Source organism: Panthera onca, chromosome D4, assembly GCF_046562875.1.
Source record: "Panthera onca isolate mPanOnc1 chromosome D4, mPanOnc1 haplotype 2, whole genome shotgun sequence".
NCBI classification, from domain to species: Eukaryota; Metazoa; Chordata; class Mammalia; order Carnivora; family Felidae; genus Panthera; species Panthera onca.
In genome coordinates this window covers 42,436,907-42,461,490 of record NC_138351.1, presented here as the reverse complement: position 1 = coordinate 42,461,490, position 24,584 = coordinate 42,436,907, and the positions used below count along the sequence as shown (strand labels likewise).

General features: G+C 38.4%; 1 protein-coding gene and 1 long non-coding RNA gene across 11 annotated transcripts in view; one reads left to right on the top strand and one right to left on the bottom strand.

Moving 5' to 3' along the window:
- The window catches only part of BNC2 (basonuclin zinc finger protein 2), a 433,693-nt gene that overhangs the window by 94,867 nt on the left and 314,242 nt on the right, over positions 1 to 24,584 (top strand). The window lies entirely within an intron of this gene.
- The window catches only part of LOC144614177 (uncharacterized), a 42,333-nt gene continuing 22,151 nt past the window's right edge, over positions 4,403 to 24,584 (bottom strand). Inside the window, exons 3-5 of one of the 2 annotated variants that reach the window (XR_013551761.2) lie at positions 8,610 to 8,697; positions 7,435 to 7,502; positions 4,403 to 4,539 (exon numbers count right to left, since the gene is read on the bottom strand). This is a non-coding gene — a long non-coding RNA (uncharacterized LOC144614177). Of the gene's footprint in view, positions 4,540 to 7,434; positions 7,503 to 8,609; positions 8,698 to 21,076; positions 21,564 to 24,584 lie in introns of those variants that run through there. The other variant, XR_013551762.2, reaches the window with a different exon arrangement.

Genomic DNA, 24,584 nt, shown 5'->3' with positions numbered 1-24,584 from the left:
GGAATCATACTGTATATGACTTTGTTCTTTAAGTTATATAACATATTCAAGATTTACCACGTTGTCTCATGTATCAGTACTTCATTTTTTTTGCCAAATAATACTCTATTGTGTTCCACCAGTTGATGGAACAAACCATTTTTAATATTTAAATGCATGTAGATAGGTTTGTACTACAAAGGCAAAAAGTAAGAAAGAAGTGAAATTGCAAGACCCCAAATTGGAGATGCCTTCAAAGATTGTTAGTGGTGAAGTTATATATAAGTAAGTTTCGAGTTAAGTTCATATGGTTGTTGGGTCAAAAAGAAGAATTATCACATCAATCAGGATATCTTGTCAGTTCTATCTCTTGAATACTTCTTAAATTTGCTCTCTTCTCCATATCTCTGGTAACTTATGTAAGCTACAGCTTTTGTTTGGTCATTGCCTTACCACTGTCATGCCCTACAGGAAGCGAAAGAAGGATTTCTTTCTTTGTTTTTGTTTTTTTTTAATGTTTATTTATTTATTCTGAAAGAGAGATAGTGCATGCTCACAGGGGAGGAGCAGGGAGAGAGAGAATCCCAAGTAGGCTTTGCACCACCAGTGCAGAGCCTGATGTGGGGCTCAACACAGGGCTCGTACTCACAACTCTGAGACCATGAGCTGAGCTGAAACCAAGAGTCAGACGCTTAACCGACTGAGCCACCCAGGTGTCCCAAAAGGAGCATTTCTAAAATCAGCTTCCCTTAGGAGTCACAAGTCCTTAACACAGCCTACAAAGCTTGCCTCACATCAGTCCTTGCTGCCTTTCCCCCTCTTCCCTTTCTATTCTATATTTATTTTGTACTTAAGAGGGATAATGGAGTCCTTTCTAAAGTTGTTTGAACATCTTAGATTTCAGCTTGTACCACTTCAAGAACTATGTGTTAAGAACTCCTTTTGGAGCCTAGTGTAGTGGGAAAAGCTCATGAACTCTGGAGACCACTGAGCGTTGGAAACATACTTGTTTCCTTTAATTAAGCCTCTTACCTGCAAAATAGAGGGAATACCTTGCAAGTTGTTAGGAAGATTAAGGGAGATATTATGTGAAAGTATCTGGCACATAGAATGTGCTTAATAAACTATGTCCTTTCCACTTTTCACTTAGATTATCATTAGAATGTAGTGAGTGGCTTTGATCTGCCCCCCCTCCTTTTTTGCTGAATATAGAGACTGATACATTATGATGGTTGCCTGTAGTTTAGAGTTTTTTTCCTTCCAAAGTTTGTATCTTTGTCTCGACATTCTGTTTTTGTGAAGTCTCTAGCATTTTATTACTGGTCTAATACCTCTGCTAGAAGCAGTACCCCCAACCCATCCCTGCATATAAAAAGGCAATCACTTATTCTCTTTCTTTTTCGTAAAACTTTGTGCCTGTATTTTTATATTTCTTCATTATGAAAGTAATCATTGTTCATTTAAAAAACAAGAAAAATGATGGGGTGCTTGGGTGGCTCAGTCGGTTAAGCGGCTGACTTCGGCTCAGGTCATGATCTCGTGGTCCATGAGTTCCAGCCCCGCATCAGGCTCTGTGCTGACAGTTCAGAGCCTGGAGCCTGCTTTGGATTCTGTGTCTCTCTCTCTCTCTCTGTCCCTCCCCTGTTCATGCATGCTTTCTCTCTCTCAAAAATAAATAAACATTAAAAAAAAAAACAAGAAAAATGAGAAAATAAAGAAGAGATAAAACTTAGTTGCAAACCAATCACCTGCTCTAGTGTCCATTGTGTCTTATTACTTTCCAGACTGTTCTATGCACATATACATACACATGCCCATATTTTTTGAACCAGGAGTTGTATGATTATATTTTAATTGCTTTTTCTACTTGCCCATGTATTTTTCAATGTTAGAGTCATGGAGGCATATAATTTTTTTATGGCCTCCTGGAATTACAATGTCTGGGAGTACTGTGATTACAGTCGCTAATCGTTAAAAGAGTATTTAGTTTGTATCTAACTTTTGGCTTTTAGAAACAGTAGAGGCTTTGATTTTGAAGTCATGAGTGATTCTGATCCACTTTTTACCTTCTGAATTAACACTACTCATGAAATAATTTCCCTGAGATTTAATGCCGGATCCAGTTCAAACTTGCTTCTTCTACTTCGCACAGTTCTCTTGTGATGTTATCACTAAAGTAACAGTACTTTCTCTCCTGTCACTTACTTATTTTGTTCTTTATCTGGTGCTAGTTTCATAATATCTTTATACCCACACCTTCATTTTCTCTTTGTCCTATACTGGTGCCTTATCTGATCTTTAATTTTCTATTTAAAATTTTTTTTAATGTTTATTTATTTTTGAGAGAGAGAGAGAGAGAGAGAGAGAAACATACAGAGAGACAGAGGAGGGGCAGAGAGAGAGAGGGAGACACAGAATCCGAAGCAGGCTCCAGGCTCTGATGCAGGACTTGAACTCACAAACCATGAGATTATGACCTGAACCGAAGTTGGATGATGAACTGACTGAGCCACCCAAGTTCCCCTCTTTTTATTTATTTATTTATTTTGAGAGAGAGAGCGTGCGAGCGAGCGCACACACAAGCAGGGGAGGGGCAGAGGGAGAATCCCAAGCAGATTCTGCATAGTGTGGAGCCTGACGTAGGGCTCTAGCTCACCATCCAGGAAACTATAACTTGAGCTGAAACCCAAGCATTGGATGCTGAGTGGACCACCAGGTGCCCCTCTAATCTTTAATTTTCAAATAATCATACCTTCATATTGTTTAACATGTCTTTGCATTTCACCATTGATTCTTATTAAATTCATTAATTTCCATTTTATTTTCCATTTATTTTAATATTCCATTTATTTCCATTTCCACCTCACCCTAAATTTGTGATTATTTAAATATTTAATTTATTAATTATTCTAAAAGAGAGTGCTTGCCTGTCTCTAAATAAAAGAATCAGGGGGATGCCTGGGTGGCTCAGTCAGTTAAGTGTTTGATTCTTGATTTCAGCTCAGGTCATTATCTCAGGGTTTATGAGATTGAGCCCCACATGGGGCTCTGTGCTAACAGCGTGAGCCTGTGTAGGATTTTCTCTCTCCTTCTTTGTCTCTGCCCCTGCCCTACTTGTGTATTTTCTCCCTCCTTCCCTCCCTCCCTCCCTCCCTCTCTCTCTCTCTCTCTCTCTCTCTCTCAAAATAAATAAACATTAAAAAAATAGATCTATTTGTGGGTCTGTTTTTGGCTCCTTGCCAGTTGATTATATCCTTAAGGAGCATTAACCATTTTAAATATTTTTAATATGAAGCTCAGTAAATCATAGTGTATATTCTAAAGATAAGGCAATTAAATTTGAGCATGCATCTGAATCACTTAGAGGTCATGTTTAGTCACAAACTGCTGGGCCCTACTCCTAGATGTTTTGATTCTGCTGATTTTTTTAAAGAAATTTATTTTGAGAGAGAGAGAGAGAGAGTGTGTGTGTGTGCGTACAAATGAAGGAGGGGTAGAGAGCTGGGGCTGGGGGAGCAGAGGTGGGGAGACTGAGAATCCCAAGCAGGCTCCATGCTGTCAGCACAGAGCCCAACCCCATGAACTGTGAGATCATGACCTAAGCCAAAATCAAGAGTTAGATGCTTAACCTACTGAGCCACCCAGGCGCTCCTTGATTCTGCCAGTTTTGGGGAGGGCCTGAGTATTTGCATTTCTGACAAGTCCCCAGGTGATGTTGATGCTGCTGGTCCTGAGACCATACTTTGAGAATAACTGTTCTTAAGGAACATAGAAATTATTCTTCGATTGTTTGTACTCTCTGTACTTATTCACATTGTTTTTCTCTTTACACTAGTGGATATGACAGATATAAGTGAGCATATTTTAGTAGAGCTGTTGCTGTTTAAAAAACAAAACTTCTTATTAGTAAAAAAAGAAAGGTTCCTGCATATAGAGCTACAGCCTGGTTTGAGCTAGACCAGTAGACACAATGTTTGGAGTCCTAGTTTAGGGGCTTGGGTTGTTTGTTCCAAGACAGGTTTTCTTAAATCTCTTACAATCTTAGTTTCCTTGAAGAAAATGATTGCTACCAGGTCTCTCCTGTCTCTGCACTTCCTAAATCTGCAGGCAGCTCCTCAATGTGTTTAAACAGGCTCGCAATGTCAAATACGTCAATTAGAAAATTCTTATGTATGTGGCTCAGTCGGTTAAGCGTGCGAGTTCGGCTCAGGTCATGATCTTGCGGTCTGTGAGTTTGAGCCCCCTGTCGGGCTCTGTGCTGACTGCTCAGACCCTGGAGCCTGCTTCAGATTCTCTGTCTCCTTCTCTCTCTGCCCCTCCCCCACTTGTGCTCTGTCTCTCTCTCTCTCTCAAAAATAATATTAAAAAAAATTGTTTAAAGAATGCTTATGTGTTAACAATAAATGTTCAAAGTAGTTTCAATAGAGGCATTATTTTAAGGTTTTATCATGATGGGGATTTAGAACTTGGAATCATAGATATTCCAAATGGCTTTGGACATCAGAGCTACAGGACAGCTGATGGTTCATTTGTCAGGTCTGCTAGAATATCAGGTTGAGCCTGGAAGAAAGGAGGAGGTGAGAGAGAAATTTAAAAATAATGGGAATTGAAAGTGTCTTTAGATGCATTTGATTCATTGGCTCTAGGTTCATTTCAGTGTGCAATTCTCTGATTCCTTATCAGATAGATATAACTAGTAGTTGTTACATTTATTAGTGTACTGGCAGTTTGGACCTTTGGGTTTGAAGTTCTTTCTGCTTGACAGCTGAGATGGGGGAGATGTGTAAAACCTTTTGCAGGTGGCTGGCAGGCATATTATTTGTATTTCAATGGAAAGGATGCTCTATTGGAAAAAACACAGACGAAAGGGCTTTTGCAGAGAATCACTTAGCATGTAGGTGTGTGAAAGGTGAAGCTATAGCAAAGCCTGGCAGCTGATGAGAACACAGTAGAGTAAGACGAACAGGAAGTTTCTTCTAAGCACCTCAGCCTCTCCTGTGTACACTTGGTTAGTGCCACTGCGTGAGCCAGAATGCTTCAGTTATATGGTAGAGACGAGTCTCTTGTTTTCTGTCACTCTGAGTTGGCATTTTAAATCTTTTTAGAAGTCCTTTTGACTGTTCTTTATTATTGTTGTTGTGCTCTGCCTTACCCCCTCCCCCCTTTTTTTGATGGCATGACATGTGTGGTCTTCTTTTCTTGTCATAAATGAGGAGAGAATTTTAGTAGAGTAGGAAACCTTATGACCCAGAAAACATTTGCCTGAAGTGTTCCCATGTGAGCAATGGGCATGGGCATATACTAAAAGAGAGAGGAAAAAAAGGCTTTTTGTTGAGAGTGACAGGCAGACAGGACGAGCAAAGTTTAACTTAAATCCTTTCATTGATATTGGAAAGTCATAAGCCTTCATATGACACTGCCACATTCGACTCACTGTGTGATCTGGAGCTCTGTAGCTAGTACCGTAGTGTGTGTGTGTGTGTGTGTGTGTGTGTGTGTGTGTGTGTACAGTGTAAACATTTTATGAACTGCAGTGTCTGATCCATCCGTCTGTCTGGGCAAGAATGTCCCTTGATAGTAAAAAGAACAGCAATCAGGACAGAATTGGTCAATGCGGCATGTCTAATGGTAGGAAGATATTTGAAGGACTCGCTATAGACACAATAGTCTCTCTAAATAGCCTCTTTGCACCCGGAGTCTTATTGCAAACAGGTTCATTAAGGAGAGACATTCTGACACACAGCATCACAGTAATGAAAGTAGCTCTGTTTTTCTAATATTGTATCTTGCCACTTCAGTTATGCTGCTAGTACAAGATTTCCCTTGTGTTGTTGTATATTTCTCCAGAAAAAGAATCAGTCTTCATAGAATATACAATTATTTTGTACAGGAATGTATAACTCATACCTAAGATCCAGTCTTCCCTGTTTATGTGCACTAGTGCAAAAATAATTGGCAAACACATCTTCCAGACCAAAAGATTCCAGCACCTTCAATTTGTTGGGCTAGAAGATGTTGAACCAGAGTTATAATAAACTTAAAAAAAATGTGTAATGTTCAAAATGGGTTTGTGATCAATCATAAAAGAAAAAAAATATTAGTACAGTTTCCCATGAGGTGTAATTTTTTTCCTAGGGTTTTAGCCAACTCCAGTATAGTATCTGTTCAAAGAGGGGGAAAATGCAAAAGGTTTTCATCCACCAAGCTTAACATATAACTACTATATGAAGACTTAAGCTATTGGATTTTCTGCCTGTTAATGTACAGCATGAACATTATGAACATGGAAAAAAAGGTTATATTGGTTTAAAAGTGGATATGGAAAATTTAATGTGCTCAAGTGGGAACAATGGCATATTAAAAAAAACACTCATGACACAGATCTAATAATTCACTTGCCCCTGTAGGAGAAGGGTATCAGCTCTGATACTGGCTCATAGTTTATTTTTATATATACCCCTGGTCCCTGCAGTATACCCGGTGTGTGGGTTCCAGAGAAAAGAAAGAAAATAATCTGTAGGGAAATCAGCCTGGAAACCTTTCATTAAATACATTGTACTTTGTATTGTGTCATTCACAGAATCTTCAAGAAATAAAGAAAGGAAAAACCTGTTATCAGTCTGCATATGTGAAATATTATATTTGAATACTATCATTTGTTTTAAGATTAAGGCAGAGGCTGCAGACATATTAGTTATTATTCACTTACACCTGGTAGATAATGCAACAGGGATTTAAAAATTCTTTTTCCATTTCTAGTCCCCACCTTCCTGCCTGCCTCCCTCCCCCCAGACAATGGCAAAGATACTACTTTAACTTAAAGCGGTACTGGCTAAAATGTTTTCATGTTGGAAATGTTGCTTCTTTATAGAGGATTGGGGTGCTGAGGGTAATAAAATCAGTCTTAAAATTCTTGGGGGTGTTTATCTGTCATTTAGCAAAAGATACATTTCTAGGGAAAATTGGATAAAGTGTTAAATACATTCTTCCATGAGAAAAATATACACGCTAGGGGTGTAACTATGAATAGTGACACCTTTATCAAGTTGAATGTCCTTTGGAGTAAGCCTTTGTCTTGTCATTATAGTTCATGTATTGCTGTTGGTGGGCCTTTAAAATCTGTAAACGTCTTATCTTTTTTGCTGACTATTCATGCAGGATACGCTAGGCAAGCCAACTGTGACACATATTCTGCCTATACTTGTAGCTGTCTCTTGGACGAAAATGAACACACATCTTAAACCTAAACCTTGGGTGCCATATAACAGTATTTAACAGACTTCCAGAATAGCAGATATTAAGTTTGGTTTTGATTTTAGATACCTGGGAGCACATTGTCCTACACAGTCTGTTGAAAGATTTATTAATTCTGAGGTAGCTTGTGTTGAAACGATATTTTAAGTATAGAGGGATATAAGCCTATCAGTCTCACCAGACTGATAACTTTTTTCATACCTGTTAGACTCAGTGCCACCTCTTGGCCTCAGGACAGATACAGCACATTCCACTCCAGATTAGGTCACCTTGCTCAGAAAAAAATATTGTATGAATTGGGGGAGGGATACAAAGCTTTTCAAGTGAATCAACCCCTGGGAGATTGGTTATCACAGTCACTGTGGGTAAGCTAATTTGGAGGTAGTTGTTCCAGTGTTCACGTGGATCATTTCAGTTTTGGCTCTTTTCCTCCAAGTGCCTGTCTTTTGAGTTCTTAAGCCATAGACCAAATTAATTTAAAGATGTTGATGTCATATAGTACTTACGATTTGGAAATACTTTCTGACTATGGATCATGAGGAAAGAAAAGTGTCTATTTTCAAGAGTGGATGACCTTTAGGGAGAGATTTCTTATTCCCACCATCTCTTTTTCACTTAAACAGAAGAGCATAACTAGCCCATCTCTGTCAACATTGAGGGTTGGCCCTGATCTTTAAGTGACAGTGGATGGGCGTCCCTGGTCAACTCTCCCATATCTCTGGATGACCAGTCTGTCACATTCTGAGATCTGGAGCTCACCTTCTAGATTTGACACAGTACTGTGTCAAGTGCCCTCCTGTTGAAGTGCTTCAGGAAGGAATGAGCTTTCTGTTTCTAGTCATGACTGTTGGGTCTAACATTTATTTGAGGGCAAGTAATTCATTGAGCAAACCGTTGGGCTGCATGCCCACCTGCAGCCCCTCTTTCCAGCTTCCTCCTTCTCAGGGGTTCCAGACTCAGGGATTTTTCCTAGAGCACTTCTTGGAGTCTGGAGATAACCCTGCTGGGTGGTGTGCACTTCACAGCACCAGGGTTTTCTCAGGATCTCAGACAAGCTTGAATGGCAGTGAAGCTCTGTCCATGTTAACGTAGTAAGAGGTGGCACATTTGCTGCTAATTGAGTGCTTACTGCATCCTGCTCAGTGATTTACATGCATCATTGTTGAGTCTTCACATTAAGCTGGTGAAATGGAGACTACTTTTCTCCCATTTGCAGGTGGGGAAACTATGTCACTAGTAAGGGACAGCACTGGGATTTTCAGATCGAAGCCTGATCTTACTCTGAAGCCCATACCCCTTATTGTTGTACTGACAACACATCCTAAGCTGTGTGGCCTCCTTGAGCTCTGCTCCCCCTTCCCTTGGCTCTCACTCACTATAGAATGACTTCTTCCCAGTGCTTTGGGGCCAGTCTTCTCCTAGTCAGGTGACTGTTAGTCCTTCCTGGAGTGAGCTGCATTTTCCCTATCAGCAAAACAAGGGAGAGTGATTCTCTTACTTAACCTGTTGTTGTAAATAGATAATGAGGTAATGTCTCTGAAAGCACATGTTACTTATTGGTCATCTTCTTTCTGTCAGGCACTGTACTAGAACCTCCAGTACAGCACTGACATGGACAGACACAGTCCCTGCAAGCCCTTGTAAAGCTTGCAGACCTCTGGACACCACAAGACACTGAAGCAAAAAGTTACAAAATATAACTGTGCACTGCATATTTAAACCATCCACAGATGTTAAACTGACTTCAAGTTTAAGTCATGGTCTGTACAGGTGCTGGACTTTTTCAGGGTCCTATTGGTAATTTTCAAAGAAAGCCCCTTGCTTTCTTTGGTGTCGCCTTTTTTTTTTTTTTTTTTTACACCTAAATCCTCTAACATTGTTCTCCAGAGTTCTGCCCTCTGCCTGCTTCTCAGCTTTCTTTTTCCCTTTCTCCTTCTCTCCTCTCTGTGCCCCATTTCTTAGTTCCCTACCTTTGCCTGTTCTTCTTTCTACCATGCTCTGATTTCTGAACCCAGTTTGAATTTAATCCTTCTTCAGATCCCACCTTGTCTTCACTGGCTTTAAGTCCTACCCCTCTTTTGATGAATATTTTTTTCAAACATTGAGCCCAATTTTACATTTATTTTTGCTTGTATAGGCAATCTGCCTATTTCTCCAGTTAGAATGGAAGTTCTCTGAGGATAGGGGCCACTTCTTTGTCTCTCTAGTACCCATCCCAGGCACAAGTATGTTTTTAAATATTGAAGTAAATTTGATTTTCTCCTCTTCTTCTCTGAAACAGCTCATCCTTTTTTGTCTCTAACATTTACTCTTCATGTTAAGTTGGCCCGTTGAACCAAACACTACATATATCTCTCAACTCCTTTTTTCTAATTCTTAACTGTCTGCAGTGTCCTCATCCAGATTCCATTCCTTCCAGACACTCTCACAGCTCCCTATCAGTCACCATCTTCTAGGTAGGTGATCACCTTAGGAGAAGGTTCCCTGGTATCCCTGGTTACTGCCACTATTTGGTGTAAGTTCTTACCGACTTCCTTATCTAAATCACATAACTGGTCTTGTCACCTCTTTCCCTGAACCAGTAATCCTTCCAAAACATAGATCTGATCATGTCAGATCTTAAATGCCTTTGATAACTACTAAAGTATTTACTAGTGAAATGATACTTTGGGATTTTTAAATTATCCATTGGAGGAGGGGAGGTTAAGGGGGTATTAGGGGGAGTATAGGTGAAATAAGACTGACCATGTCCTGATAATTGTTGAAGCTGATGGTGTGGCTTACACCACGTTGGTATATGTTTGAAAACTTCATTAATACAATTAAAAAATAAAACACAGAAAACTTTGTACAATATATAGATAATGTCTGAACTTCTTGGCAGAGCATGTAGTGCTCTCATACCTGTCTCCCCAGTGTCTCTTTTGGCTTCTGAGATCCCTCAACCCCATCGACTGACTCTGCAGCTCTCCCTGTCCTCAGCATTGATTAGAAAGCCTCAGCTCTATGAATAAATCCTCCCTTGACTACTTCATTAGCCTGATTGGGGTCTTCTCTCCTTTTGGCTTCCATATCCCTTTGAAAGACCATAAAAAGCCCATAATCTTGCTTCTTTGTGTATTGCTGTGCTGCTTACCCTCAACTCATCACTGAGGACTGCCCAAAGCAAGAAGGTTCCTTCCTACTGCCCCACTTCTAGTTTCAGGTCACTTGCTGCCTGCCTGTTGAGTGTTAGGCACTTAATGAATGCTTGAGATAGAATCTAGTAGTTACTTCTGGCCTGTAACATGGGGAGAAGTCACCATCCAGCATTTGGGGCTAACTTTGGTAGTGGATTCCTTTCCTCTTCATTCCCAAGACCATCCCAGCCTCTTCCCAGGGAATGAAGTGTATATGCATATCCTTAAGAGGATGATAGGTAAACTGTACTGTACAAGTGCAAGGTACCCAAATGTTCATTAGCATGTCAAAATAAAACCCTTTGCCCAGATTTGACCAGCTTTTATCTCTTTTTAATTGTGGCTTTTAAAATTGTCAGGCTCTACATTTAGACTTATGAGGTCTCCCTCCCTCTTTTTGGTCCGCTTCATAAAACTGGGTGAGGGAGTTGTCTTTGCCACCTATGCTTTGTGGGAGGACATCTTCAGCCAGCCTTCTGCCAGAGCCCATTCTAGAGGCCCTACGGCTAGGCTGTAAGATGAGCAGAAGAATAACTCTTTTATCAACCTTTACAATGTATTTCACTTATTTCTGGCCACTTAATTATTCTAAACTCCAATACAACTGTGGAGCCCAGAGTTAAAAGTAGAAAATGTTTAAAAGATTTGAGAAATGAACTGATTTTTGTGGCCAGGAGAAGTGAAGACCAAGGTATGAGTTAATCACGGTTTCCAAACACATGAAATAATTTTACATGGAAGGTGGTGCCAGCTGTTAGCCATTTGAGTGAAAACAAACAAAAGGACTTAGGTTGCAGCTGGAGGGATTTTAGTTAGGTAGAAATTTTTCATTAAGTGGTTCTGGGTGGGAACTGGGTTCCCATCCCAGTAGATTGTTGATTTAGGTCCAGATTGGAGGGCAGTAAGGTGGATTTGAGGACTTTAAGCATCCTGAAAATTGGGCTTTGTGATTTAAAAAATCAGCAGCTGTGAATGCCTTCTGTGCGCAGTGCTTGTAGAATGAGGATTCCCTCCTTCCTCCCACCTTCCCCCAAGTTGAAAGAAATTAACCTCAATTAAAGAAAATAGTGATGGATGGCTACAGAGATAAATATGATATATCACACAGGAAAAACTACATTAAAAGAACATTAAAGTTGGGACAGAAAGCACTAAAAATGGAAAAATTCACAGTTAAGGTTGAAAACTGATATTGTTTACATCTCTGCTAATATGTAGACCTAACAGGACACATTAAGAAATTATGCTTTGAGTATGCTCTGTTATGCTAAGAAGTTAGTTTTTTGACTTAACACACTCAGCTTAATATACAGTTTCGTTGCCCAGCTTTAATTAAGGCATCGTCCATGAATGATTATAGCCCATGGAAAAAAACCTGTTACTTTTACCAGAAGAGTTTTGGTGTTTGTTTAAATATGAAGTTTTGGAGGGGGCCAGGTGGTGTTTCTGTGATTCTGTGCTTTGCTTTGCTTTTCCTTGTCTCTTCTTTTTTTTCTTTTCTTTTCTTTTCTTTCAAGATTTTATTTTTAAGTAATCTCTACACCCAGCATGGGGCTTGACTTTACAACTCCAAGGTCAAGTCACATGTTCTACTGACTGAGCCAGTCAGGCACTCCAACTTTCTTTTTTTTTTTTTAATGTTTGTTTGTTTGTTTGTTTAATTTATTGGAGAGAAACAGAGTGTGAGCCGGGGAATGCAATGAGAGAGGGAGACACAGAATTCGAAGCAGGCTCCAGGCCCTGAGCTGTCAGCACAGAGCATGACGTGGGGCTCAAATCCATGGACCGTGAGATCATGACCTGACCCGAAGTCGGCTGCTTAACCAACTGAGCCACCCAGGCACCCCTGGGCAAGCCTATTTTAGCTTTTCTAAAGTCAAGAATTTCTTTTGTAAAGCAATGAGGTTTTTTTTACTAAAATATTAATAATAACTTATGAACAGTTTTAATAATTTTGAGTGATATATATAATTTTTATGTATTGAAAACAAAATTTAGCTTTTATCCCTTTGCTCTAGGAGTGGTTTTTTACTGCTCAAAAATAGATCTAAAATTTCGTTATGTATTTTTTTTTTTTAATTTTTTTTTAAACGTTTATTTATTTTTGAGACAGAGAGAGACACAGCATGAATGGGGGAGGGGCAGAGAGAGAGGGAGACACAGAATCTGAAACAGGCTCCAGGCTCTGAGCTGTCAGCACAGAGCCCAACGTGAGGCTCAAACTCACGGACCGCGAGATCGTGACCTGAGCCGAAGTCGGACGCTCAACCGACTGAGCCACCCAGGCGCCCCTCGTTATGTATTTTTTAAACAAATTACTACATTGTAGCAGCCATAATCAGAATCAAATCCAGTCACATTTTTAATTTACATCACATTGTGATACTAGAAAATCATCTTTCTGTAAAGCTCTTACCTAATAAGATTTATCTGCTTACTGTGGTTTTTTGTGTGTATGTACATGTGTGTTCACTGTACTCAAAGGGGTCTGGAATAGCATGGTTTCGATGTAGGGTATAGAGTAAATATTTGTGTAGGGTAGAGCTTGAAGAGTACAAAACTTAATCAGTCTTTAGCTTCTCCATCCCTTCCCCTGACTCCGAAGAGTTGCTACCTTTGCCTGTACTACGAACCAAAATAATAAAATACTACCTTCCAAAAACCCTAGCATGTATGCTAATGCTAAGTTTTATATGCTTCCTGAAGAGGATGAATCTCTCTCTCTCCCCGCCCCTCGCCCCCTCCTCTTCTTGCTCTGTCTTTCCATTTTGGGGGGAATTTAGAGTTCCATCATTGACCACAAGCTTATTTGTGGAATGGGACAGTGAAAATTAACTATTTCTGAAATCACTGAGCTATGAAGAACAAATTAAATTTAACAAATTTAGTTACTAAGTCTTAAAATTTTGTTTTTGATGCAGAAAGAGAATTTGCTTTTTATTAAAAAAGTGTATATAGGTAAATAAAATCATACCAACTTGTATAATCTACATTAATAAAATAGCAGATGGGTTAAAAGTGTTTCATTAGTAATTTTAAGGAAGGAAATATGAACCACAATTATTATAGAAGTTTTCTATTTTTCTTATTGAGTCAAATGAAATTGCCCTAAGTGAAATGGTTATTAGCCAGTAGAATTTACTGCATACTGACCTGGGTAATATCAATTTGGGTTCATGACAGGGATATACTCATGGTCTCTTGTCACAGATTTTTAGGTTGATTTTCTTCCCAGATGAATGAGTTTTGTTTCCAGTTAATTAAAAGAAAAAGCTCAAGAAGCTAAACATTCAGAGTGAGAGAGAGAGAGAGTTAGTTGAAAATAAAAAATGAAACCACTTTCTGGTGGTTTCTTTAGGACACCATGCAGTCTCTGTTTCTTAGTACAGAAAATAAAACCTGTAAGCCTATGTGGGGTTTTAAATGTGATATAAATGTAACGTATCATCATAAGTATGCAAACATGTCTTAAAACACGGTTTTGTATGGAAGCAATTACTGGCAGTGAGTGAGCTACACACCCCAAGAATGGGTTGGGGCCAAATAATCGAAGGTTTCTAAACAATTACTTTTGTGTGGGTGGGAGAGCAAGGTTAAGTTTTATTAGGAATTAATCCTAGCTCTTACTTTACTTCTGATCACATACTTGGTAACCCAAATAAATAAGAGATTTCATGTTAGGAATAGGTTATTTTTTTTCTCTTGGTAAAGTCTTCCAGTGAGGAGTGATTAGTTTTTGTAGAAGGAGGACATGATGTATGTAAATATGAACATGACCAAATGCATGTACAGTTTTGCAGTTTTCAAACTTTGGGTCTTGTAATGGTTAAAGATATTGCTGCCTTTGTGACGTGATACTTGAGCATTCTTTAGCTGGGTGTGTTGTGTTCATCTTTAACAGATTTAATGGGAACTATGAAGGTTAGATCTTATCATCTGGAAGTAACAGGCTCTGCAGTTTTCTCCCAACTCACCACTAGCTTGGAAAAGACCCTGGTGACAGGTGTCTCCTTTCTGTTCTCTTCATCCTGTGTGTTTTGTTCTCTATAATTATGAAGTTATCAAGGTGATTTTGAAGCGATTATGAAGTTATCAAGGTGATTTTGCATTGTAATATTTGAGTGGGTGGCATGGATCTTTTTATTTATTTCATTTTTAAATTAAAGAAATTTGGATCTTAAAAAATTAAAGTGAAGAAACTTAATTTTTATAAAAATGATTTTGTCTGCCAGCCAATTCTCTGGAGCCCTTTGGACCTCAGTGATACTAAGTTTAGACAGATCTCTTTTCGCAGGCCAGTGTCATCATAGCTCCCAAGCCAGAGAGCTGTTTTGGGATAGGCCACAGGTTGGGCAGCTAGCTAAGCAGCAAAGGGACTAGCAGCCCCTTTAACTGTTATCAGAACACTGTATTGACGAGTGAGGCTTGGTCAAGTTACTTAACCTTTCTTCCTTGATTTTCTATTATGTAGACTAGAAATGATAATATCTGACTTTGATCTCATAGGGATGCTTCAATCCATTAAAGTCATTAAAGCACTTTAAGGTATAAGGCACTAGATATAAGGCATCTTCATTATTGTTATCATTACTGTTATTGCATTACGGTGCCATATACAAAGGGGGGCTTTTTTAATGCTAGAGTCTCAGAATGAGCTCTATGGATTTAGTAGTTGGCAGGGGACATTAAGAGGTCAGGTTACCTGTCTTCCTACTCTTGAGGCCAGTTTCTGTTCCTCACTGCCTCTGTTAGTTTGTAAGCAAAAAGCAAACTATATTATTTGCTTGAAAATTGAAAAAGAAAATTGAGGGAAATGGGAGATGGCTGTAGTCTACCTTGAATTATTTTTCCTAGGAGCTGCTGTTGGTATGGAGCTTCCCAGAGTGTATACTCTGTTGGTTCCCTTTCTGTGGCTTGCATATTCAAGAGTTTTAAAGGGGGTCGTGGGCTTTTTGATGCATCCTCATTTACAACTTTCATTCTGTTGTTTTTGTTTGTTTGTTTGTTTGTTTGTTTTAGAATACCATTTCTCTAAGGAAGAAGAAAGGTTGAGGGTAGGGTGGTTAAAGATCTTTGAATGTTTTTGAGTAGTGTTTAAAGGCATTTTTTACAAGATGATTATGTTTCCTAGATCAGCCCCTTCTGGCATTTTGTCTTGAATTCTTCCTCACACCTCATATAATATTCCAGAAGGAGATGCACTTCCATATGGCCTTGGCTGGCACCAACTTGATGATGTCCTTCAGAAAATAGAAGATCAACTCTCCTCTCCCAGAGTGAAGTTTGCTTCCTGGAGTGCAGGTTCTTTGGATCTTAAGGTGTTACTTTTCTAAAATAATCTACCCTGTCCTTTGTCTTAATTTTATGAAAGTAATGAGGGTGACTATATTGATTCTTCTTGGTTAAGAGATTTTGCTACTTTCTATGTTTATCCTTTTTAATTTTTGATACATACTCTTGAGGACAATGATGTATTTTGCTTCTACTACCTTGTTTCTGGACTGAATATTCTTGTGCAACGTACGCATGTAACTTGATGACATGTCCAGTTTGTAAAGCACTTGTTCTTCAAATATAGTGCTTTGTATCTAGATGAAGCATAAGAGAGCTAAGTGCTGTGGTGTTAAATACAAGGTAATTCTGTTCATCAAAAAAAGCTTTACAAGGGAGCCTACAGAAACAACTGCAAGTACTAAAGAATTAAGAAGTGCTGAAATAAATATGGATGGGTCAAAACAATTCATCGTTTATTTGGTTTTCTAACTTTTCTTCATTTACTAGAATCCTAAAGTTACAAAGCATATTGCTTTTAAATATGAGTAGAGTGATAGGCTTTTCCAAGTCTCCTCTGTCCCCCAAGTATTTAGTGTGTAACAGTGGAATTTCTGGTATTGATTTGTTTGTATGGAAAATCTTAATGAGATCATAGTTTTGTATTTAAAGAATCACTTTTGGGGACCAGGAGTAAGAATACAATTACATGAAATTGGGATTGTTGTGGAAAATGAGGGACATGTGGTATAATACTAGTTTTTCAGAATCAAGAGTAAAATAAGTGAAATTCCTTTTAAACTGAAGCTAGCTATTGCTACCTCTATACCTGAAATATTTTCTTCTTCTTTATCTATTTATACCCACATGTGAAAATTCTTAGGTGTGGATCATGGCTGACAAAACTTTTATGTTCATTATTACCTATTTTTTTAAAGAGATACGCAGCACCCATTATTTTTCCTTCAGCTGTTTCCTTCCTTCCCAAATTTCGTATCATAATTTCATCTTCCATCCGACTCTAAATAGAATTTAAAGTAATTTGCTATGCCACCTTTTCCTTTGTGGTTAAATACACCTCCTAGGGAGTTCACAAATGACCTAAATGGACTAATGTGATTTTTGTATATTTCCTGAGTAGTCAAACTGGGTCATCCTTGGAGATGCCCCAGAACTGGTGGGGCTGTAGGAGTGGATGGGCATGAAGCAGATAGTTCTGTGGTTATCAGGGATTCCCTAGTATTCATATGCCTGTAGTTGATAGCCAGGGTTGGGTTCATCTTGATATGTACTGTTACTCAACCATTTTTTCCACTATTAGGGCCTAAGGAGCCTTTTTAGACATTGTGTCCTAATCTTTGTCCTCTCCCCACTCCCACTACTCATAAAATCCTAATGAATATGATTTTGTTGGGTAGGGTAGAACTCTGGAGGACCATAAACTACTGCAATATCTATAATATTTTTCTTCTGTTGAGAATGCATGATTTAGGACCACAACTTGGATGTACATTTTTTTCCTCCTTTATTGAGATATAATTGATTTATATAATTTTAAGGTGTACAATGTACTAATTTATTACAGGTATATATTGAGAAATGAATACCACAGTAAGGTTAAACAGATAATTAGCTTTGTGTATGTGTGTGTGTGTGTGTGTGTGTGTGTGTGTGTGTGTGTGTGTGTGTAGAATGTACAGATTATTTAACAACTTGGCTATTTATATTCTAGCCAATGGTGAGTACGTTTTTGGAGACTCAGTAGTGAGTACAGCTATGGTAGTTTGGTGGTAATTACTAGTCACCTTGAGAGGTTACATTCAATTTGTCTTTTCAGCCTTAGTTTTAATATGAAGATGAGTACTTGGTGGTATGCGTAGATAGGCTTTGTTAGGACATTCTCCTGTCCTGCCTTCCCCCCATTTACACATTTTTCTTGTTATAAAAGTAGTACATTTTCATTGCAAATGAAATTCAGAAGATACTTAGCTCATAGAATTTCTTCAAAAATGGAGCTGTTTTATTATGGTTTTGTACTTCTAGTTTTATATGTGATTATGGAATGCTTTCACAGATTTAAAAATGGAACAGTAAAACTGAATTATGTATAAATATCATGGTTAAGAATGGTTGTTCTCCTGATGATTTGTTTTCAAGCTGTGTTTATTAGTATTTGATTCACATTGATACTGGTAATTCCTTTTCAGTTTGAAACCATACTTACATTCTATCAAAATGATAGGGTTTCAGAGGAAAAAAATTAGGAAAAAATCTGTCTGATGGTTTTTCTGGCCCTGAAGTCTTAGAAATAACTATATTTTTCCATTGAAATCCTTTTTAACATCTATACAGAAAACACACCCTGAGTAAAATAAGCTTCAGGTGTGGTCCTTGACTTCTCTCTGAAAAAAAAAAACAACCTTTTCATAACCAAGTACAAAATAATATTAAAGGCAGTTAACTAAATAAGTCTCAATTCCAACTAAGATTCTTGCATGAAAATTACATCTTCTGTATTATTGAAGTGTGAGATTATAGCCAGCTGTGGTAACCTATAATCCATTTCTCTACATTGCTTTTTGGTGTGAACTGAAAACTATTATCATGAAGTGAAGTCTTATAACCCATTTTAGTTGATTCAGTTTCCTGGAATTTATCACTAATATAATCAGAACACATTCCCTTAGGAATTTGTGTTTATACCAAAAACATACACTCCGACCCTGGAATATTTTTCTTCTTCCCCCCATTCAAATGAAAGATAAATAGTATTTTTTTAAAAAAGGTATATTTGTTACATCTGTAAGTGTAAGTAAAACCAATAGATTCATTAAAGATTCTGATTATGATAATAAAATTCATTGATAGATTTTGCTTCAGTTGCATATTAAATTAGCAGATGTCACATACTGGGCAATTAGAAATGCTATTAATTCTCAGGTAGGAATACTAACTTGAAAATTTCAGATGACTTTTGTGCAAAATAATGGCAGAATAATGCCCCCCTGCCCCCACCATCATGTCCAACTGTTAAGAAATTGTGAATGTTACCTGCAAGGGACTTTGCAGTTAAAGGGTTAAAGACCTTGAGATAGGGATTGCATCCTGGATTACCCTGGTGGACGCAGTCATCACATGAATCATTAAAAGAGTCTTAACTTGCTGTGGTCAGAGATGTAGAGGTGACTATACAGGAATGGCCAGATAGATACATTGCTGGCTTTGAAGATGGGGGAAGGAGGCCTCCCTGAGCTCAAGGAATGAAGTACCCTGGAGCCTCCAGAAAGGAACGAAACCCTACTAGCATTTTTATTTTAGTCCATGGAGTCTTGTGTTGGGCTACTGACCAACAGAATTGTAAAAAAGTAAGTTTTTGTTTTTTAAGTCACTATAAAGTAGTGGTAATTTATTATGACCACCATCGAAAGCTATCATTCCAATCTTTATGCTTATAATTTATTGAATAAAATTATTACTGAAATCTGAAAACTGTGAAGGAACAAAAGCTATTTGGTAACATGGATAATACTGACCAATTTGTAGGACTTCCTTATATATGGATTGGTACAATTCTAATTCATTTTGCTTTTTTTTTTTTCTTTTTTCTTTGAGAGAGCATGTGCGTGTGTGAGCTGGGGAGGGGCAGGGAGAGAGAGAGAGAGAAAGAGAGAGAGAAAATCTTAAGCAGGCTCCACATCCAGGGCAGAGCCCAACAAACTACATGGGGCTTGGTCTCATGACTCTGAGATCATGACCTGAGCCAATGAGTCCTACACTTAACCAACTGAGCAAACCAGGTGCCACAGTTCATTTTGCTCTTAAATAACAATGAATTGTTTGTCTTTGCAACTGTTATTTTTTTTCTAGTGCTATAATTGTATGAGGACATACAGTAGACATTCAGTAAATGTTCAGAACAGTAAAATTACATGGTCAAAATTTGCATTAGTTGTTAACGTTTGAGTTTGAGAAAGGGGCTTGAAGAAAACTAGGAATATAAATGCTTGTGTTAGGTTTGAAGAAATGTCTCCAGGCTTTTGATAAATGCACCTCACATTTCTGTCTCGTTTGACAATTGTCAAGGAATTATTTAAGGGCTTATTGGAGTCAAATCCCAGGGTATACCAGGGTTCATTTCTGTCTTGATAAACGGGCCCCAGTGGTAGCCAGGTTACAGTGGCTGTGAGGAGCCTTAATCTTTCAGATAATGGTTTTTTATTAAATTAGTTGTAAAATGACAAGTTTTAAGATATAGCAAGAGATTTAAGATCAACATAAATACATACAATAAAACAGGTAAACCTACATACTTTTATTTATTTATTTTTTAATATTTTGAGAGAGAACAAGCATGAGCTGATGAGGGGCAAACAGAGAGAAGGAGAGAGAGAGAATCCCAAGCAAGCTCTTGCTGTCAGTGCAGAGCCCAATGTGGGGGCATGAACTCATGAACTATGAGATCACAGCTTGAGCTGAAATCAAGAGACGCTTAACTGACTGAACCACCCAGGCACCCCGACCTACATACTTCTTAATTGCTTTTAAGCTGCTTCTCTACTTTCACTGGCTAATACGTTAGGATATTCAGTCAGCAATATTTGTTGTAGCTGCACTGGGAATATAGGTCTGCCATGATAGTGCTTGTTGACCCATAGGGAAGTTAGACCTTAAATAATTACAAGTGCTGAGAATAAGGACAGGGTGCTATAGGAAGAGATAATAACCTACTCTAGTCCAGGTAAAGAAACCGTCTCTGAGGGCATCTCTGCAGGTTCAGGAAGGAGAAAAGGAAAGGGATTAAAGCAATGAGAGAATGCTGGGGCACACAGAAAATCTGGGTCATTGTGAAGGGTCAAAAGATAGAGATGCATAGGTTGGCAGATGTCAGATCTTGTAGGGTCCTGTTAAAGGATTTTGGAAAAATCAGCTATAATTTGGAGGAGAATGGTTTGGATGGGAGAAAAAGTAAATTCAAGAGAAGCTGAGGTTGGAGTCTATTTTAACTATCAAAAGATGTAGTCTGTTCTAGGGTGGTAGACATGGGGATGGAGAGTAGATGGATTCAGAGATTATTTAGGAGATAAACTAGAAGCCATTTGGAGATTGCATGTGAGTTTTCAGAGGGGGTGGGGAGAGATTGTCATGGAACTTAAATAATCCTGCCAACAAAAAGGACACCTTATTGACTTACAAGAGAGAGAAAGAACACAATTTATTATTGAGTAGACATTAACAGATTTACATGCATGTAGGATAACACAAAGTGACTATAAAGTTGGGACAAAATCTCACAGTTTGTATACATCAAAGCAGAACACAGTACATCACTGTCTCATCTTCTCGAGAGAAAAGGAGCTTCTCCTCGTGAGAGTGTTCTGTACATGTCGTGAGAAACACTTGAGCTAATTCTAGTGGTTTGTTTTTACATATTGAGGTGATCTGGCATGTGACCTTGGAGATATCTCTGCAATGAAAACTGGAGAGTGGACTTAATCCCTAGAGATTTACCTCTGTTCTAATGGTTAATGTAAAGACTGAGATTCACTATAGCTCCAAGAAAATGCTCTTAAGAAAATGGGAAAAGATAAAATAGTCCATCCCTTTGGACTTTGTAAATGGAAAAAAATTATTTTCCAAGGACTCAGTGGTCAATGGTGCTATTTAATAAGCTCAATTCTGGAGAAGGAGCAAATTTGAGGAGTCCTAGGGCAGCCCTTGTGGAAGTTCCTTTTGAAGTTCCTGTTAGGCATTCTCTTGGAAATGACAGGTAGACAGTTGAGTACGTTTGCAGTGTAGAAGAGCAGTCTAAGCTGAAGGTAGGGATTTTGGTGGCCATCAAAGTTCAGTTGATAACTTAAGCCTGGGAGTACACTGGATTGCCTAGAGAAATGGGAGGTTGGGTGAGGAAGAAAAGAGGAAGTCCTGTCTTTTCTTGTATAATCATGGAGTTAACATAAGTAGATTACCCTAAAAGATTACCTCTGAAGACCTAATCGTAGCAATGGCCAACATTCTCATTTTTTGTTTACTTTTTCTAGGGAATGTAGCTGAAAATTTAGGTCACACGCTCTTGTAACCTAGAATTTTGCTCTTATTTTTACTTATTTTTGAGAGAGAGAGAGAGAGAGAGAGAGAAAGAGAGAGTGAGTGCAAGCAGGGGAAGGGCAGAGAGAGCAGGCAGAGGACCTGAAGTGGGCACTGTGCTGATAGGAGAGAGCCTGATATGAGGCTTGAACTCACGAACTGTGAGATCATGACCTGAGCTGAAGTCAGATGTTTAACTGACTGAACCACCCAGGCATCCCTAGAATTCTGCCTTTTTATACACTGTACATTCTCTTCCAGTTTCTTAGGTCTCCTCTTTACTCCTTTTCCTGCGCCCCTGTATATTCTGAACCACCCTCTCCTTTTGGGCCAGTGTGCTTCTGCATGCTGTCTTTGTCTCTCTTTTTGAACTGTTGCTTATTTGGAAATGTTTTCAGTTTCCACATGTAACTTTTAGATGTTTATTCCCTTTCACGGAGTGAGGTATACTTTTACTGTTCATTCATTGGGTCTGGTATGTGCCAGGTCTTGAGGCCACAGCACAGATCTTTGCTCTCTCATGAGGGTGGGTGAAATGAAGAGAATGGCTTTTGTGCAGATGGAAATAGGATGAAGGGAGAACTTGTCTTGTTGGGAAGACATACAGCTGATCCTTGAATAACGTGGTTTGGACCTTGCAGGTTCACTTACATGCACATTTGTTTTGATAAATCAGTGTTGTGAATGTATTTTTTCTTATGATTTTCTTAATAACATTTTCTTTTCTCTAGCTTAGTAATATTTTCTTTATTGTAAGGATACAGTATTTAATACATATACAAAATATGTGTTGACTTTTTATGTTATTGGGAAGGCTTCTGGTCAATAGTAGTGTAGTTTGGGAAGAGTCAGAATTTATACACAGATTTTCTACTGCAAGGAGAGTGGAGCAGTCGGCATCTATAACCCCCACATTGTTCAAGGGTAGACTGTATGTGACGATGGAACCCAAGTGCTTCTTGGGTAGATGCATTTAATAATGCTCTCAGTGAAGTAGTTGTTGCATATTGAAAAAGAGTGGTTTTTTTTTTTTTTTTTTGGTACCTGTAATGGAAGGCAAATTGGAAAATGAAATACAGGGGAAAATATTCTCCTATTAATATTTGCAAAAATATTTTGATCTAGACTAAAATAGAGACCATTTTTGCCCATTTATCTTATTGGACAGCTCAGTTTGTAAGTATGTTGTGTTGGGGGCAACTTTCCTGAATAGCATATTGGTAAATCCTGTACTCGTTGGAAAAGGCAGTGGTTCCTTATTGAGAGATACTTTTGCCACCTGGGGTTTGGCAAATAGAAAAACAGGTGGAGGTGGCATTCAGGGACATGTTTTTATTTTATGAAGGGTAGTGGCTGTGAACTGAAATACAAACACAAACAAGAGTGGGCAGTGATGACTTAGACAAAGATTTTTACCAACTGTCAGCATGAGATATTCAGTAGACTAACTGTTTTAATGGATTTATCTTAGACAGTTTTTCTGCTATGAAAGTGTCGGTTAATAATTCACCCTTCCTTAGAGGCTGAGGAAGCAATCACATGCTGTAAGCCGGCACTTTGGGGCCTGTCGTTTTGCTGGAGCTCATCTTGGCCGGAGCGCTGTGCCTTGTTGGTTGTGACACAAGTGCCAAGTGTCTGCACTTTGACAAATGGAGGCTTGGGAGATCTAAATAAGGGATGGTTAGAGTGATTCACTTCAAGTGGCATCTGGAGTAATGGATTACCGTAACTATTCATCTCCACATTGAGAAGAATAGAGCTATATATATTTTCCAAAAAGTTTATTTTGAAGTAGGGTGGTGTTCTATATGGGGGAGAGTGTGGTAATGGGAAGACATTATTTTCTATGGAATATTTGTGAAGCTTTAGAGAAGGGGCAAACTGGACTTACTGATTGATACCTTGGATATGTTTTTATTGTCTAGCTAAGTATTGGATGCAGATGTACCTGTAAGACTTACCCTTTGGCAGTGTGAATGTTAAGGTTAGAAACTTTGAGCCTATTACCCATACGAATTGTCACACAATTCGTTTTGATGCAATAGTGAACATAACTCCACTGCAGATTTAAGTACTATTTATGTGAATTTTATTTCCCTATTTAGTCACTGAATCATATTGTGGTGTTGGCATGGTAAGTTTTGTAATTTGCTTTCTTGTGTGAAGAGTGCTTTTCTTCTACCGAATGTTCACTTCTGCATACTTTTTTAGTTAGGCATTATGTCATTACAAAGATTTACAGTTATTTAATAATGATTTATTGTAGTAATTTATTCTGCCAGCTGTGGTACATTTTCAGTGGAATTTGTAAATCAGATTTATATAGAAATTTACCAGGACATGCATTTCAGGATTTAATAAAACATACTCTTAAAATCTTTCCAAGTAGGTACTTTTATGCTAACACGTTTGGGTTTAAGCTTTACTTTAACAACCTCTGTTAATGTTCAAACTCTGCTGTGTCTGTCCCACAACCATTGAAAGAGCAGTCTGTGAGATCTGTTAAAATAAAGTACATAGTTTCAGATCATCCACTTTGCTTCCTGACCATTAGTGTCATATAATATTTGACCTGGGGTGTTCATGATGTTAAGGGACAAGGAAACTTCCTGACATTAGGCTCTCTGCAGTTCCATACATTTTAATCACGATTACAATGTATATGCGGAATCATAACAGAGAGTGGATCTAGTAGGTTATGTTCACGTCGAAGTGTTCAGTGTCAGATTTTCTCCCCCTGTTTCAGAGCTCACTGGCCACTGACCATGTGGAAGACATTTAGCTTTGGCAGACTTGCCAGCTCACACTCCTCCTGCA